Genomic DNA, 14,842 nt, shown 5'->3' on the forward strand with positions numbered 1-14,842 from the left:
CACCTCTCTCTGGCTCTGTCACTTCCTCCAGTCTGTAATCCTCGAAGATCTCACATTTTTCCAAATCTGGACCTGCAGATTTGTTGATTCACTGTATTGTTTTTGCACTTACACAGGAGTCATGGATTGGGAAGAACCCATCACACAGTGACAACTGTGCAGATAAATAGTATAAATTAGCGTTTGTTTTCATACAGATGTGACAATATATGGTATGACTCCATGACTTTATTAAGGCCTTTTACATCTCCTCCATCCATTGGGCCTGTGCCTAGAGCTGTCAGACCAGAAGCTTGAGAATTCCTTCCGATCTACCTTGCTACCTTTCCCTCCTGCTTTATAATGCTGCCTAATGCCAACCTGTTCAGCTAAACCTTTGTTCACTTCCCCGAATGTCTTTTGGTGACTTGGTACCATGTTCCTTCTGGTGATAGCTTGATGAAGAGCCTTGGGACATTTTACTACACAAGGGTCAATATGGGTTATCTATCAGTTACTGATTCTGATAAAATGAGAGACATGGAATAGCCTCAGTCAATTATTCATTACTCATGCCGATGAGACTGATTGAACTACATTTGTTCAGTGCTTTCCCTCATCTTATTGGAGAAGGACCATCAGAAACTCAGATTGAAGATATTTCACAACCTCTGTTGGGTAAATCGTCTGAATTGAGAATGGCATGCTTTCACTCTGGCTCAGTACATACTAAATAAAACTGAAAGAACTGTGGATGTTTTAGATCAGAAACAAAACCAGAAATTGCTGGAAAAGCTCAGCAGGTGACTCAGTGGTTAGCACTGCTGCCTCACAACACCAGGTACCTGGGTTCAATTCCACCCTCGGGCAACTGTCTGTATGGAGTTTGCACATCTTCCCTGTGACTGTCTGGGTTTCCAGCTGGTGTTCCGGTTTCCTCCCACAGTCCAAAAATGTGCAACTTAGGTGGATTGTTCATGTTAAATTGCCCATAATGTACAGGGATGTGTAGCTTAGGTGTGTTAGCCATGGGAAATATCAGGCTACAGGGAAAGTATAGGTCTGGTTGGGAGGATCGATATGGACTTGTTGGGCTGAATGGCCTGTTTCCACACTGTCATGATTCCATGAAGTCTGGCAGCATCTGTGGAGGGAAATCAGAGTTAATCAGACTTTTCTGGTCTGGGACTCTTCTTCAGTACTCATGCTGCCAGACCTATTGTGCTCTTCCAGCAATTTCTGTCTTTGTTACAGATGGCTAAGATGGCTGGGCAGCATTCGAGGAGCAGGAGAATCGACGTTTCGGGCTTAAGCTCTTCTTCAGGGCTTATGTCCTGAAGAAGGGCTTATGCCCGAAACATCGATTCTCCTGCTCCTCGGATGCTGTCTGGCCTGCTGTGTTTTTGCAGCATGACATTTTTCAACTCTGGTACTCCAGCCTCTGCAGTCCTCACTTTCTCCATTCTAAGATGGCTGACAAGTCCGATGCATGATCTGCAAACTCTATGATCTTGGTGTTTAAAGGATTGAATCATTGAGTTACTCAGAGGGTGCTGTGTGCTCCATCACTGTCTTGACTTTGGCCTCAACATTCTCTGATCAAAGTCATCCAATCACTCATTGCTTCCCTGAAAGCCTGTTCTCCATTCTGAGTGGTAGTGAGGTAGGCTCATTGAGAAACCCTTCACATCATGCGTCGATAATATCATTGAAGCAACTCCTCTACTCTCCTGGGAATCTCTTGCCGTGACGTTCAGAGAAAAGCAGTTGCTCAGGAACTTGGTGTCAGGTTTGTGAATGAAATGACACACTCAGTGAAGCTGGTTCTGGTGATGACTGCTGTTTACACTGGGAATGTTGGTTAGGGGCAAAAGGCTGGCAACTCATTTACAGAATTTAGTGGAGTCAGTGGTAACTGTAAAATTCAAATTGTTACTATTGGTTTGAGAAATAATAGAGCAAAACATATTCTTCTGTCTACATTCACTTGTTACATTAATACAATGACTTCATTTATCATATATTTACATCTACAGTCGCATCAACCTCAAGCAGCCCATATTACCCAGTGGCACAGGCTACATAACGGTAGAGCCTTCACCTTGACCAAGTAAGTTAATTTTACATCTATAAATATAGACTTGGTATATCAGAGGAAGTATAAATTGTCATATGAGGTAGTTGAACTGAAAGGATTAACTCTGAACCTTTGGGATAGCTCCTCCCATTGATATATAAATGATTGTCTCGGGGAGCAGCAAGCCAATTGCAAATCACTAGCTCAACCCTCTACAATCATGTCACACAAAAACAGCTGTGCCCTTTCAGAAACAACAATGTCTTTTACATTGTGTAATAGAGTTCACCAGTTAGCTGTAGTTAACCTGAAGCTCATATAACCTGTTATTATGTATAATAAACTACTTCTTGTCACTCAAATTCAGGCCTTTTCTATTATGGTTAACCCTTCATCACTTAATACTGGTAAGCATCATAGTCTAACATTAAAAGAAGGATTAGTGCCAGAAGTTTTATTCTCATCACTTCCAAAGTAGTGGCAAGCTGCACAGAGAGTGCTGTCTCTTACAACCTGGTGTTTGGGGATATAGATTCCTGTCTTCAAATCTAAATAAACTATTGGGAAAAAGGATCTAAATGATCTGAAAAGAAAAAAGTGGTCTTCAGACAATAAGTGAGTAGTCACTGTAAGAGTGTATCAGTGTTAAAAAGACAGTCAGCCTCTGTAACAGTTGCAGCTCAAGCTGCACTCAGTCAGTCTGGACTGGAAAAGTTGCAGTAAAATGCAGCCTTTCTTTTAAAGCTCGAAACAGCCAAAACCACAGGTTTTCACGTGTGAAAATGTTAGTAAGGACTAGAAAGTGTTGTTTGTCTCAAGGTTAATACACAATATACCATTACGGAAAAAAGTGAAAGAACTTCAGATGATGAAAATCTGAAACAAAAACAGAAATTGCTGGCAAATCTCAGCAGGTCTGGCAGCAGCTGTGGAGAGAAATCAGAGTTAACGTTTCAGATCCAGTGACCCTTCTTCAGAACTGTATGTAATCCTGAGTAAATATGAACTGGTCCCAGAGGCAAATTGTTAAAATTATCAAACCTTCCATTACTGGCCTCAACAAACTTATATTGAGTTCCAAAGGGCTAATGTACTTTATTTCAAGTTGTTTTCAGGGATTTAAGTTAGATCACACCAATTAGAACCTCAGAGATGTGATTCTCCTTATGTTCAAAATCTTTCTTCCAGTTTCCATAAAATCTGAGAGAGTCATAGAGCCACAGCACGGAAACAGACACTTCACTCCAACAAGTCCATGCCACACGTAATTCCAAATTAAATGATTGCCACCTCCCCCCTCCTGGGCAAAAGTGAGGACGGCAGGTACTGAAAATCAGAGTCTTGATTAGAGTAGTGATGGAAAAGCACTGCAGGTCAGGCAGCATCCGAGGAGCAGGAAAATCGACGTTTCGGGCAATAGCTCTTCACCTGCCTGCTCCTGGCCCATATGGAATAACAGTCTCCAAAGCCAAGCAGTGGGCCATCATCACAGATGACTGTGAATTAATACACAGAACCCACCAGCTTCCCATTTTGGTTTCTTGTTTTAAATGTCATGGATTTATCTGTCTTTCTCCTCCAGAACTTAACTTTTCTCATCAGCCTGTTTTATCTTAACATTGGTGTTCAAGAATGATACCTGGGCTGCAGGGAATATGTTTGAGGAAAAATTACATAAACTATGGATATTTTCTCTAGAATTTAGAAATTTGAGGAGTGATCTGATTAAAGTCTTCAAGATATTAACAGGAAAAGACAGAGTAAATGAAAATAATCTATTTACACTGGCTGGGGCTTCTAGAACTAGAGGCATAGTGCGGGACTTAAGGCAGGACCATTCAGGAGAGATGTTTGGAAGCATTTCAACACACAAATGGGGGTAGATATTTGGAATTCTCTTCCACAAAGCTCAATCAATTCAGGATCAATTGTTTATTTTAAATCTGAGATAGATAAAGTTTTCTTATGCAAAAGTATTAAGGGATATGTGCTAAAGTCAGGTGTGTCATATTAGGTCACAGATCAGCCATGATCTCATTGAATAGTAGAAAGGCTCAAAGGGTTGAATAGCCTACTTGTGTTCCCATGTTCCTTTGTAACACTGTCATTGTTCAGAGGGACCAGAGCAGTTAACACCATCTCTGGCTTGGGAAGGGGTGTTGACCACTGTCTAGTGAGAGAGAGGGTGATAAGCATTGCTGCTGGTGCTGGCATGATCACCAATGGATTTATAACAGTTAAACACCTCAGCAAGCTGTGAAAAGCTCTAAAACGTCTGTGCGTAAAGCTAGGGTAAGTATATGACAAACCTCCCAGATCTGTGTCTCTGGCCAATCGCACAGCAATCTCAGGATAGAGCCAACAATGAGAAGATTAAACTTGCTATTAGACTGTCAAGTGTGTGCCAGAAGTAGGCCATTCTGCCCATCAAGTCTGCTCTGCCATTCCATGAAGTCATGACTGATCTAATAATCCTCAACTCCACTTTCCTGCCTTACTCCAGTAACCCTTGATGCCCTAACCAAATAAAATTTTGTCCATCACAGCCTTTACTATAATTAACGATGCCTTCTGTGGGAAATAATTTGACAGTTTCACTCTATTGTTACCTGTGTTCTAAATGTGTAGTCCCTAACTCTGAGAATATATCCTCTAGTTCTAGCTTCTTCTAAAAGAGGAAACAACTATAGTGAAACCTCCAAAGAATCTAAATCTCCAAAACATGGATCAATAATATCATTTTTTACTCATGTAAACTCCAGTGAGTATAGGCCTAACCTTCTCAATTTCTTCTCCAGACCCTGGGCTGACCTAATGAACCTTCTCTTGACTGCCTCTAGTGCCAGTATATCTTTCCTTAGATAAGGGAACTAAAACTGTGCACACTATTCCAGGTGTGGTCTAATGAATGTCTCGAATAGACTGAGCAAGACTTTTTTATACTTTGACTTTTGTACGTCATTCTCTTTTGGTATAAATGTCAACTTTCCATTTGCTGTCCCAATTACTAGCTGAAATTATAAGCCAACTTTTTATTATTTATGCATGACAACTCCCAATCCATTTGTGCTCCAGCTTTCTACAGTTTTTCTCCATTTAAATAATAAATGCTGGACAGACAGTAATGCTCAGTTTCCATAAATGAATTTTTAAAAATTCAGCTTCTCTATGCTTCTTGCCAAAGTTCCAAACCACGTTTTTCACATTATATTCCAGCTGCCATATTTGTGTTCACTCACTTAGCTTGTTGATATCTCTCTGCAGACTCTTTTCTATCATCCTCACCAGAGGCCTTCATATGTATCTCATTCACAAATCTGGCCATATTCACTTCCCTCAAAATCATTAATATAGACAAGAAATAATTGTGGACACAGAAATTGCTGAAGAAACTCAGCAGGTCTGGCAGAATCTGTGGACAGAAAACCGAGTGAAGACTTTGGAGTCAGTGACCCTTCTTCAGAATGCTTGGTAGCTAGGTAAAGGTTGGTATTTACGTAGAAGATGGGGTCATGTGAGGGCTAAAAGATAGAACCCAAATAAGAGACTGACATTGCAAATTATATCGACAAAAATTTCAGTGAATTACTTCATTGAATCTTTGGAATCCATTGGTGCTTTCTCCTGTGCAAATGTGCTTTTATACATCAAGAATTACAGAACACAGCTTTGGCTGTAAAATATGCTTGAGTTACTCAAAATTGGTACAGACATGTGTGCATCCCAGGATTATGGACTGAATACATAATCAACACAGATATGCCAGAAAGTGTTCATATTCTCTACATTCTATAGCAAGGATAACAGGGACAGTCGAAAAGTGCTGCGTTGGAAAATCACAGCAAGTCAGGGAGCATCCGAGGAGCAGGAGAATCAACATTTCGGGCATAAGCCCTTCATCAGGAAGATGGTTGGGGGCAGGAATTGGGCCTGAGAGATAAATAGGAGGGTGGGGTGGGGCTATGGGGAAGGTAACTGGAGAGATGATAGGTAGATAGAGGTGGGGGTGATGATGATAGGTCGGGGGAACGGTGAAGTGGGAAGGTGGGAATGAAGATGGACAGGTAGGACATGTGCCAAGTTAGAAAATTGGATCTGGGATGAGATAGGGGAAGGGGCAATGTACAGTGTGTACTTGCAATTGCCAGTGAAAAGAACTTGGACTGGGGATTAATTCAAAGAAGCCAATGGTTAGGATGTGGGAATGAGGTGTTACTTTTATATTTTATTTACTGTTTTCTTTAATGGAGAAAGTTAAATATTCTAATAGACAGCCACATACACAACACACTATATTTAATGGAGCATGATCACATTTTCCAAATTTATTCTATTTAGTGGCCCCACCATTACCCAGATGAGCTGAGCTCTCCCAGTGCAGACCAAGCATTAACAGTGGGACTTCCTTCTCATGACAGCTCAGTGACAACAAGTGGTGTAGTTATCCACTGACAGCCTTGTTCAGAATATTACTCAGATTCGTTTTCTCACTGTGCATGTGTACTTCCTGTAGCACCAGCTAATGGTCCTCCTGGGATTGCCACTACCATGGAATCTGTGATTAACTGAATGAAAATATATTGATAATTGAAGGTGTAGTGCATTGTAATTTTTCTGTCTTTTTCACTTTATTTTCAGCTCTGGGTCTTGGAGAATGTGTCCAGGGACAGCCCATTGTGTCACCATCTGGTTTTTATTATAAGGACTGATGGATGTCAACGATTTGCGATATTTACCACTTTGACACTCCTGCAAAAATGACAGACTGTCTTCGTCAAAAAAGAGTTTATCTGTTTGGAGATTCCACTATGCGTCACTGGTTTGAATACTTGATACAAACAGTTCCAGGTCAGGTGATTATTGTGTCTATCTGTTAGTTTCTATCGTTTTGTAATAATTTGAAAATCTGTCTGTATGACCTTGTGTGCATCCATCCGCCTGTCCATCTGTTAGCCTATCTCTGTCCGTTGATTTGTCTATCTTTCTTTATTATCGTGTCTGCAGCATAGATTATATATGAAATACATATATGACATCTGAAATTTGTCAATTGCACTTGTTAATTTGTAAAAAGTATTCACTGTCTTCTATGACCAAGTCAATTTGTAACCAACTTATTGACTCACAGTAGATCTCACGTGACCTAATCTTCTGGACAAGCCTATAATGACGGACCTTGTCAAATGCTTTCGTAAAGTCCATGTAGACAACATCGACTACCCTTGTCAATCGTCTTTCTCACTTCCTCAAAAACCTCAATGAAATTTGCGGGATGAGAATTTCCCCACACAGAGCCATGCTGACTATTCCTAATAAGTCAATTGTCTTCCAAATGCAAATAAATTGTGTCCCTCAGAATACTGTCCAAGCATTGTCGGGCTCACCAGCCTATAAATTCCTGGATTATCCCTATTGTCCTTCTTAAATGACATTGGCGATTCTCCAGCCCCTGGGACATCACCTGTGTCTAAGGAGTATACAAGCATCTCTGTCAGGCCCCAGCAATCGTCGCCCTTATCTCCCTCAGTATCCTGAGATAGATCCTATCTGACCCGGGGACATATTACTTGAATGTTTTTTCAGGACACACAACATCTACTCCTTCTTAACATCAACATGCCCTGGAATATTAACATACCCCTCCCTAATCTTACCATCATTCATGTCTTTCTGCTTGGTGAATACTGATGTGAAACACATATCAAGGACCACCCCCACTGCCACTGGATCCAAACATAATTTTCCTCCTTTGTCCTTGACTGGACCTACCCTTTCCCTGGTTACCCTCTTGATTTGATTTGAGTAATTATTTTGTTATAAAATGTCATGAAAAGTGTTGTACAGGGTCACTACTCTCTGGTGCCATGTTAAATAAATTAAAACATTGAATATAAATGCAGAAAAATAAAGAATTTTAAGAAGTATTCACCTTTAGAGCCCTTCTTGTTGAATTCTCCACCATGGGCCATGGACCTAGTGTTGAGAGTGAGGTGCTGGAAAGGCACAGCAGGTCAGGCTGCATCTGAGGAGCAGGAGAATCGACATTTCTGGCATAAGCCCTTCATCAAGAATGAGGTTTGTGGGCCGGGGAGTTAGAGAGTTGAAACTTTATTGCTGGAACAGCACAGCAGGTCAGGCAGCATCCAGGGAACAGGAGATTCGACGTTTCGGGCACAGGCCCTTCTTACGTCGAATCTCCTGTTCCCTGGATGCTGCCTGACCTGCTGTGCTGTTCCAGCAATAAAGTTTCAACTTTGATCTCCAGCATCTGCAGACCTCACTTTCTCCTCGGGGAGTTAGAGATAATTAGGAGGGAGGTGGGGTGAGGAGGAAGGTAGCTAAGAATGCAATCGGTAGATGAAGGTGAGGGAAAGGTGATAGGTTGGAGAGGAGGATGAAGCAGATAGATAGGAGAGGTGATGGACAGGTCAGGAGGGTGGTGCCGAGTTGTATACTTGGGACTAGGATAATTGACAATAGACAGCAAACAATAGGTGCAGGTGTAGGCCATAGGGCCCTTCGAGCCAGCACCACCATTCATTATGATCATGGCTGATCATCCACAATCAGTATCCTGTTCCTGCCTTATCCCCATAACCCTTGATTTCACTATCTTTAAGAGCTCTATCCATCTCTTTCTTGAAAGTATCCAGAGACTTGGCCTCCATTGCCTTCTGGGGCAGATCATTCCATATATCCACCACTCCCTGGGTGAAGAAGTTTCTCCTCAACTCTGTTCTAAATGGCCTACTCCTTATTTTTAAACTGTGTTCTCTAGTTCTGGACTCACCCAGCAACGGAAATGGGCTTCCTGCCTCCAGAGTGTCTAATCCTTTAATAATCTTATACGTCTTAATCAGATCTCCTCTCATCCACGCCCAGTCGCTCCAATCTTTCAACATATGATAGTCCCGCCATTCTGGGAATTGACCTCGTGAACCTACGCTGCACTCCCTCAATAGCCAGAATGTCCTTCCTCAAATGTGGAGACCAAAACTGCATACAATATTGCAGGTGCAGTCTCACCAGGGCCGTGTACAGCTGCAGAAGGACCTCTTTGCTCCTCTACTCAATTTCTCTTGTTATGCCATTAGCTTTGTTCACTGCCTGCTGTACCTGCATGCTTGCTTTCATTGACAGATGTACAAGATCACCTAGATCTTGTTGTACTTCCCCTTTACCTAACTTGACTCCATTTAGATAGTAATCTGCCTTCCTGTTCTTGCCACCAAAGTGGATAACCATACATTTATTCACATTAAACTACATCTGCCAGGCTTCCATCCACTCATCTAGCCTGTCCAAGTCATCCTATATTTTCATAACACCCTCCTCACATTTCACCCTGCCACCCAGCTTTGTGTCATCAGCAAATTTGCTAATATTACTTTTAATGCCTTCATCTATGTCATTAATGTGTATTGTAAACAGCTGTGGTCCCAGCATCGAATCTTGTTGTACCCCACTGGTCACTCCCTGCCATTCCGAAAGGGATCCATTTATCATTACTCTTTGCCCATTACTCATTACTGTCAGCCAGCCAATTTTCGATCCAAGTCAGCATTTTGCCCCAAATACAATGTGCCCTAATTTCCTAATCTCCTATGTGGGACTTTATCAAAGGCTTTCTGAAAGTTCAGGTACACTACTTCCACTGGCTCTCTCTTGTCCATCTTCATAGTTACATCCTTAAAATATTCCAGAAGATTAGTCAAGCATGATTTCCCCTTCATAAATTCATGCTGACTCTGACCTATCCTGTTACTGTTATCCAAATGAGTCGTAATTTCATCTTTTATAATTGACTCCAGCATCTTTCCCACCACTGACGTCAGGCTGACCAGCCTTTAATTCCCTGTTTTCTCTCTCCCTCCTTTCTTGAAAAGTGGGACAACATTAGCCACCCTTCAATTCACAGGAACTGATCCTGAATCTATAGAACATTGGAAAATGATTACCAATGCGTCCACGATTTCTAAAGCTACCTCCCTAAGTGCCCTGGGATGTAGACCATCAGGTCCCGGGGACTTATCAGCCTTCAGACCTAACAGTCTATCCAACACCAATTCCTGCCTAATATAAATTCCCTTCAGTTCATCCATTACCCTGGGTCCTTCAGCCTCTATTACATCTGAGAGATTGCTTGTATCTTCCCCAGTGAAGACAGATCCGAAGTACCTGTTCAACTCTTCTGCTATTTCCTTGTTCCCATAATAAATTCATCCATTTCTGATACCTAAAGAAGCTTTTACTATCCTCCTTTATATTTTTGGCCAGTTTACTTTCGTACCTCATTTCTTCTCCGCGTATTGCCTTTTTAGTTCTCCTCTGTTGCTCTTTAAATGTTTCCCAGTCCTCCAGCTTCCCGCTCATCTTTGCTATGTTATACTTCTTCTCTTTTATCCTTATACAATCCTTAGCTTCCCTCATCAGCCACGGCCACCCCTGCCTCCCCTTTGGATCTTTCTTCCTCTTTGGAATGAAATGATCCTGCAACTTCTGCATTATATCCAGAAATACCTGCCTTTGTTGTTTCACTGTCAACCCTGCTAGGGTATTGGACTATTGGACATTGGCCAGCTTTGCTGTCATAGCTCCATAGTTCCCTTTGTTCAACTACAATACTGACACTTCCGATTCTCCCTTCTCCCTCTCAAATTACAGATTAAAATTTATCATAATATGGTCATTAACTTCTAATGGCACCTTTACTTCGAGGTGTCTGATCAAATCCGGTTCGTTGCACAACACCAGATCCAGAATTACCTTCTCCCTGGTAGGCTCCAGTACAAGCTGGTCTGAGAATCCATCTCAGAGGCACTCCACAAACTCCCTTTCTTAGGGTCCAGTACCACCCTGACTCTCCCAGTCTACCTGCATGTTGAAATCCCCATAACAATTGTAGTAATACCTTTGCAACAGGCCAATTTCAACTCCTTATTCAGCTTACACCCTACATCTGGACTACTGTTTGGGGGCCTGTAGATAACTCCCATTAGGGTTTTTCTACCCCCTAGAATTTCTCAGCTCTATTCATACTGATTCTGCATCTCCTGATTCTATGTCCCCCCCCGCCCCCCCCTCCTCACCAATAGGGCCACTCCACCCCCTCTGCCCATCAGTCTTTCGATAGTACGTACAGCCTTGAATATTCTTTTCCCAGGCCCTGTCCACTTGAAGCCACGTCTCAGTTATCCCCACAACATCGTACCTGCCAATTTCCAACTGAGCCTCAAACCCATCCACCTTATCTCTTATGTTTTGTGCATTCATTTATAATATTTTTAATTTGTTACTCCCCTCACCCTTCCTATCAATCCCTATTTCACTTGACCATACTGTATGATCCATTCTTGAGTTTTCTGCGCCGTTGATTCTGTTGTCTTTCTGAACTTCTCTTATTCTCACTTTCCCTTTAACTTGCTTCTTAAATTTCCAGTTTTTCCCCTCCCCCCCCCCCCTACTACTTAGTTTAAACATACCTGTGTTGCAGTGGCAAACCTGCCTGTCAGAATGCCGGTCCCCCACCTATTAAGGTGCAACCTGTCCCTCTTGTATAATTTATCTTTACTGCAAAATATACCCCAGTGATCCAAGAATTTAAATCCTTGCTTCCTCCACCAGTTCCTCAGCCACACATTCAAGTCCATTATCTCCCTGTTCCCGCCCTCTCCAGCCCGAGGAACTGGAAGCAAACCGGAGATAACCACCCTTGAAGTCCTGCTTTTCAGCCTTCTTCTGAATTCTCTGAAGTCCTCTTCTTCTTCCCGACGTCATTTGTGCCGACATGCGCCACCTCTGGCTCTTCACCTTCACCCTTGAGGATTCCCTGCACTGCGTCTGTGATATCCTGGATCCTGGCATCAGGAAGGCAACACACCATCCTCAAATCCCGGCTGTTGCCGCAGAAACCCCTTTCTGTCCCTCTCACTGTGGAATTCCCTATTACCACGGCTCTGCAGGATGCCTGACTCCTCAGCCTTGCCTCCACGCCAACATTCGATTGGCAGACCTGTCCGTCTCCAGACTGGCAGTGTTGTCTGTCTCGACAGTTTCCAAGAGAGTCAACCTGTTCACGAGAGGTACTTCCCCCGGGGTCTCTTATACTACAATCATCTCTTCCTTGCTCATTGTCATTTCCCTTCTCTCTTCTGGTATGCTCAGTATAATGACCTCGCTGAAGGTCCAGAAAATTCTCATTCTCTCGGATGAGCTTGAGGTCATCTAGTTCTTTCTTCAGTGCTGCAAAATGCTCCTTCAGAAGTTGAATATGTACACCCTTTCCACAGCTATAGGAGCCAGAGACACCATCAGTGTTCCTGACCTCCCACATCATACACGCTGCACACTGAATCATGTAGACATGTCTACACCCTCTTCAACTGTGGTGTAATCTCCTCACTCAGCCTCTTTGCCAAAGACTCCTGCGCCATAGACTCACTTTTCTCACCAGACACTTCCCTCGAGCCCCTTTTTTTTGTCGGTGAGTCTATTGACTCTTAATTAGGTTAGAGGAGGGGGATGGGGGCAGGTCCTACTATGCAGGACCTGGGACCTAGAACACACCTACTTAAATAGCACTCGCTAGTCTTCCCATCAGCCTCTGTGCTCCGACCTCACTTCTGCCCAGCTCCCGCCACTCTCTGCTGCAAAAAATGATCACTGGCTTTGAGGTAAGTATTTAAATAGCATTCACTAACCTTCCCAACAGCCTGCGTTCTGTGGATAATGTGTGTGTGTGTGGGGGGGGGGGGAAGGTGGTGGAATGAGGAAACTAGTGAAATCCACATTGTGTTGATCCACATTGACCCATCGCCAGACACCTGGAGGAAGAACGCCTTGGGACCCTGCAACCACGCTGGATCAATATGGATTTCACCTGTTTCCTCATTTTCCCTCCCCCCACATTATTCCAGCCCCAAGCCTCCAACTCAGCACCGCCCTCCTGACCTGTCCATCACCTGTCCTATCTATCTGCTCTATCCTTCTCTACAACCTATCACCTTTTCCCTCACTTTCATCAATCTATTGCATTCTTAGCTACTGTATCCTCAATCCCACCCCCCTCCCATTTATCTTTTAGCTCCCCAGCCCACAAGCCTCATTCTTGATGAATGGCTTATACTGGAAATGTTGATTCTGCCTGACTTGCTGTACCTTTCCAGCACCACACTCTCAACTCTGGTCTACAGCATCTGCAGTCCTCACTTTCTCCATGGGCCTAGTGGTCAGGCACAAGTCCTCTTTACCATGCTGCTGTTGAAATGGAAGTTGCCACTCTTGGGTGCCATCTCTCCTCCACTGATGTCATTGTCCAATGAATCCTCACTGGGCCTTGACAATGCAGATGCTACCAATGCCGCTGGGTACCGCACTGACCCAAACCCGACTCTGCTGTTGGTGCCATGAGTCTGCTTTGGGCATACCTTGCCAATGCAGCTGCAGCCAATTCTACAGGGTTTTGTACTGGGCCCAAACTCCCTCTACCTCAGCCTGTATGAGTCTGCGCTGAATGCAGAAGCTGCTGCCAACCTAAACTCACCTCTGACACCATCGCCATGAGTCTGTGCTTGGCCCACACTTGTCCTTATATAATGGTTTGGGATTCTGCTTCATGCTACCTTCCAAGAATATTTCCTGGTCTCTTTCAGCAACCTCCCAATTCCTTGTTTAAGCTCTTCCCTGCTTCCTTTATATTCATCAATGGCCTTGTCTGATTTCAGTTTCTTCATCCTTATAGAAGCATCTTTTTTTTCTTTTTCACTAAATTTGCAATATCTCTTGTCATCCAGGGTTCCTGAATATTGCCATCCTTATCGTTCATCCTCATCGGAACATACTGGTCCTAATCAACTGATCTTTATCGGACTCCTGCCTGTCAGGTGTGGTCATATCCTCAAACCGCCACCCACAATCTAATTTCTTTGCTTCCTGTAATCCTGTTGTAATTACCCTTCCCCCAGTTTAGCACCTCCACTTGAAGCCAAGTTTTATCCTGATCCATAACCATCTGAACAGTTACAGAAATATGATCACTGCTAAAGCTCTCCCATTGAAACTTTGATCACCTGGTCAGGCTGTTACCCCAAGTCAAGGTCTCCTACAGGCCCTTCCCTAGTTGCACTGTCTATATATTGTTTCAATAAACCCTGCTGGATGCAGCTAACTAATTCTGCCCCATCTAAGCGCCTGGCACTATGGGAGACCCAGTCACTACTGGGGAAGTTGAATCTACCCACTGCAATAACTCCGTTGTTTTTACATCCTTCCATGATCTGCATATATATATCTGTTTTTCTATCTCCTACTGGCTATTGGGAGGCCTATATTATAACCCCATCATAGCGATTGCATCATTCTTATTGCTGAATTATACCCATGTTGCCTCACTAGATGAGCCCTCCAAGATGTCCTGTCAGTGTCGCCTGTGACATTCTCCTTAATCAGTAATTCAACTCCTCTACCTCTTTTACATCCCTCTGTATCACTCTTGAAACATCTAAGATCTCGAATATTGAGCTGCCTACACTGCCCTTCTTCCAATCAAGTTTCTGTAATGGCTACAATGTCACTGTTCTGTGTTCTAAACCAGGCTGTAAGCACACCTCCCTTACCTTTTCCTCCTTGTACAGTATTATAATAGATACACTTCAGACTGCCAGTCTGTTTGTGTTCATTTAGCTGCCCTGCCTGTTCTTCTTATTGGACGTACCTGACTCAAGCTCTACCTTCTCCCCAGTCACTCCACATGCTGACCTACCATTCTGCCCCTGCCACATGTGGATA

General features: G+C 43.2%; 1 pseudogene; it reads left to right on the forward strand.

The window, feature by feature from the left end:
• LOC122555522 (NXPE family member 3-like) overlaps positions 1-14,842 on the forward strand; it is a 48,377-nt pseudogene that overhangs the window by 10,751 nt on the left and 22,784 nt on the right.

Source organism: Chiloscyllium plagiosum, unplaced genomic scaffold (genome assembly GCF_037043375.1).
Source record: "Chiloscyllium plagiosum isolate Xiang-an unplaced genomic scaffold, Cpla_swu_hap1 HiC_scaffold_12, whole genome shotgun sequence".
In the NCBI taxonomy this organism is placed as follows: Eukaryota; Metazoa; Chordata; class Chondrichthyes; order Orectolobiformes; family Hemiscylliidae; genus Chiloscyllium; species Chiloscyllium plagiosum.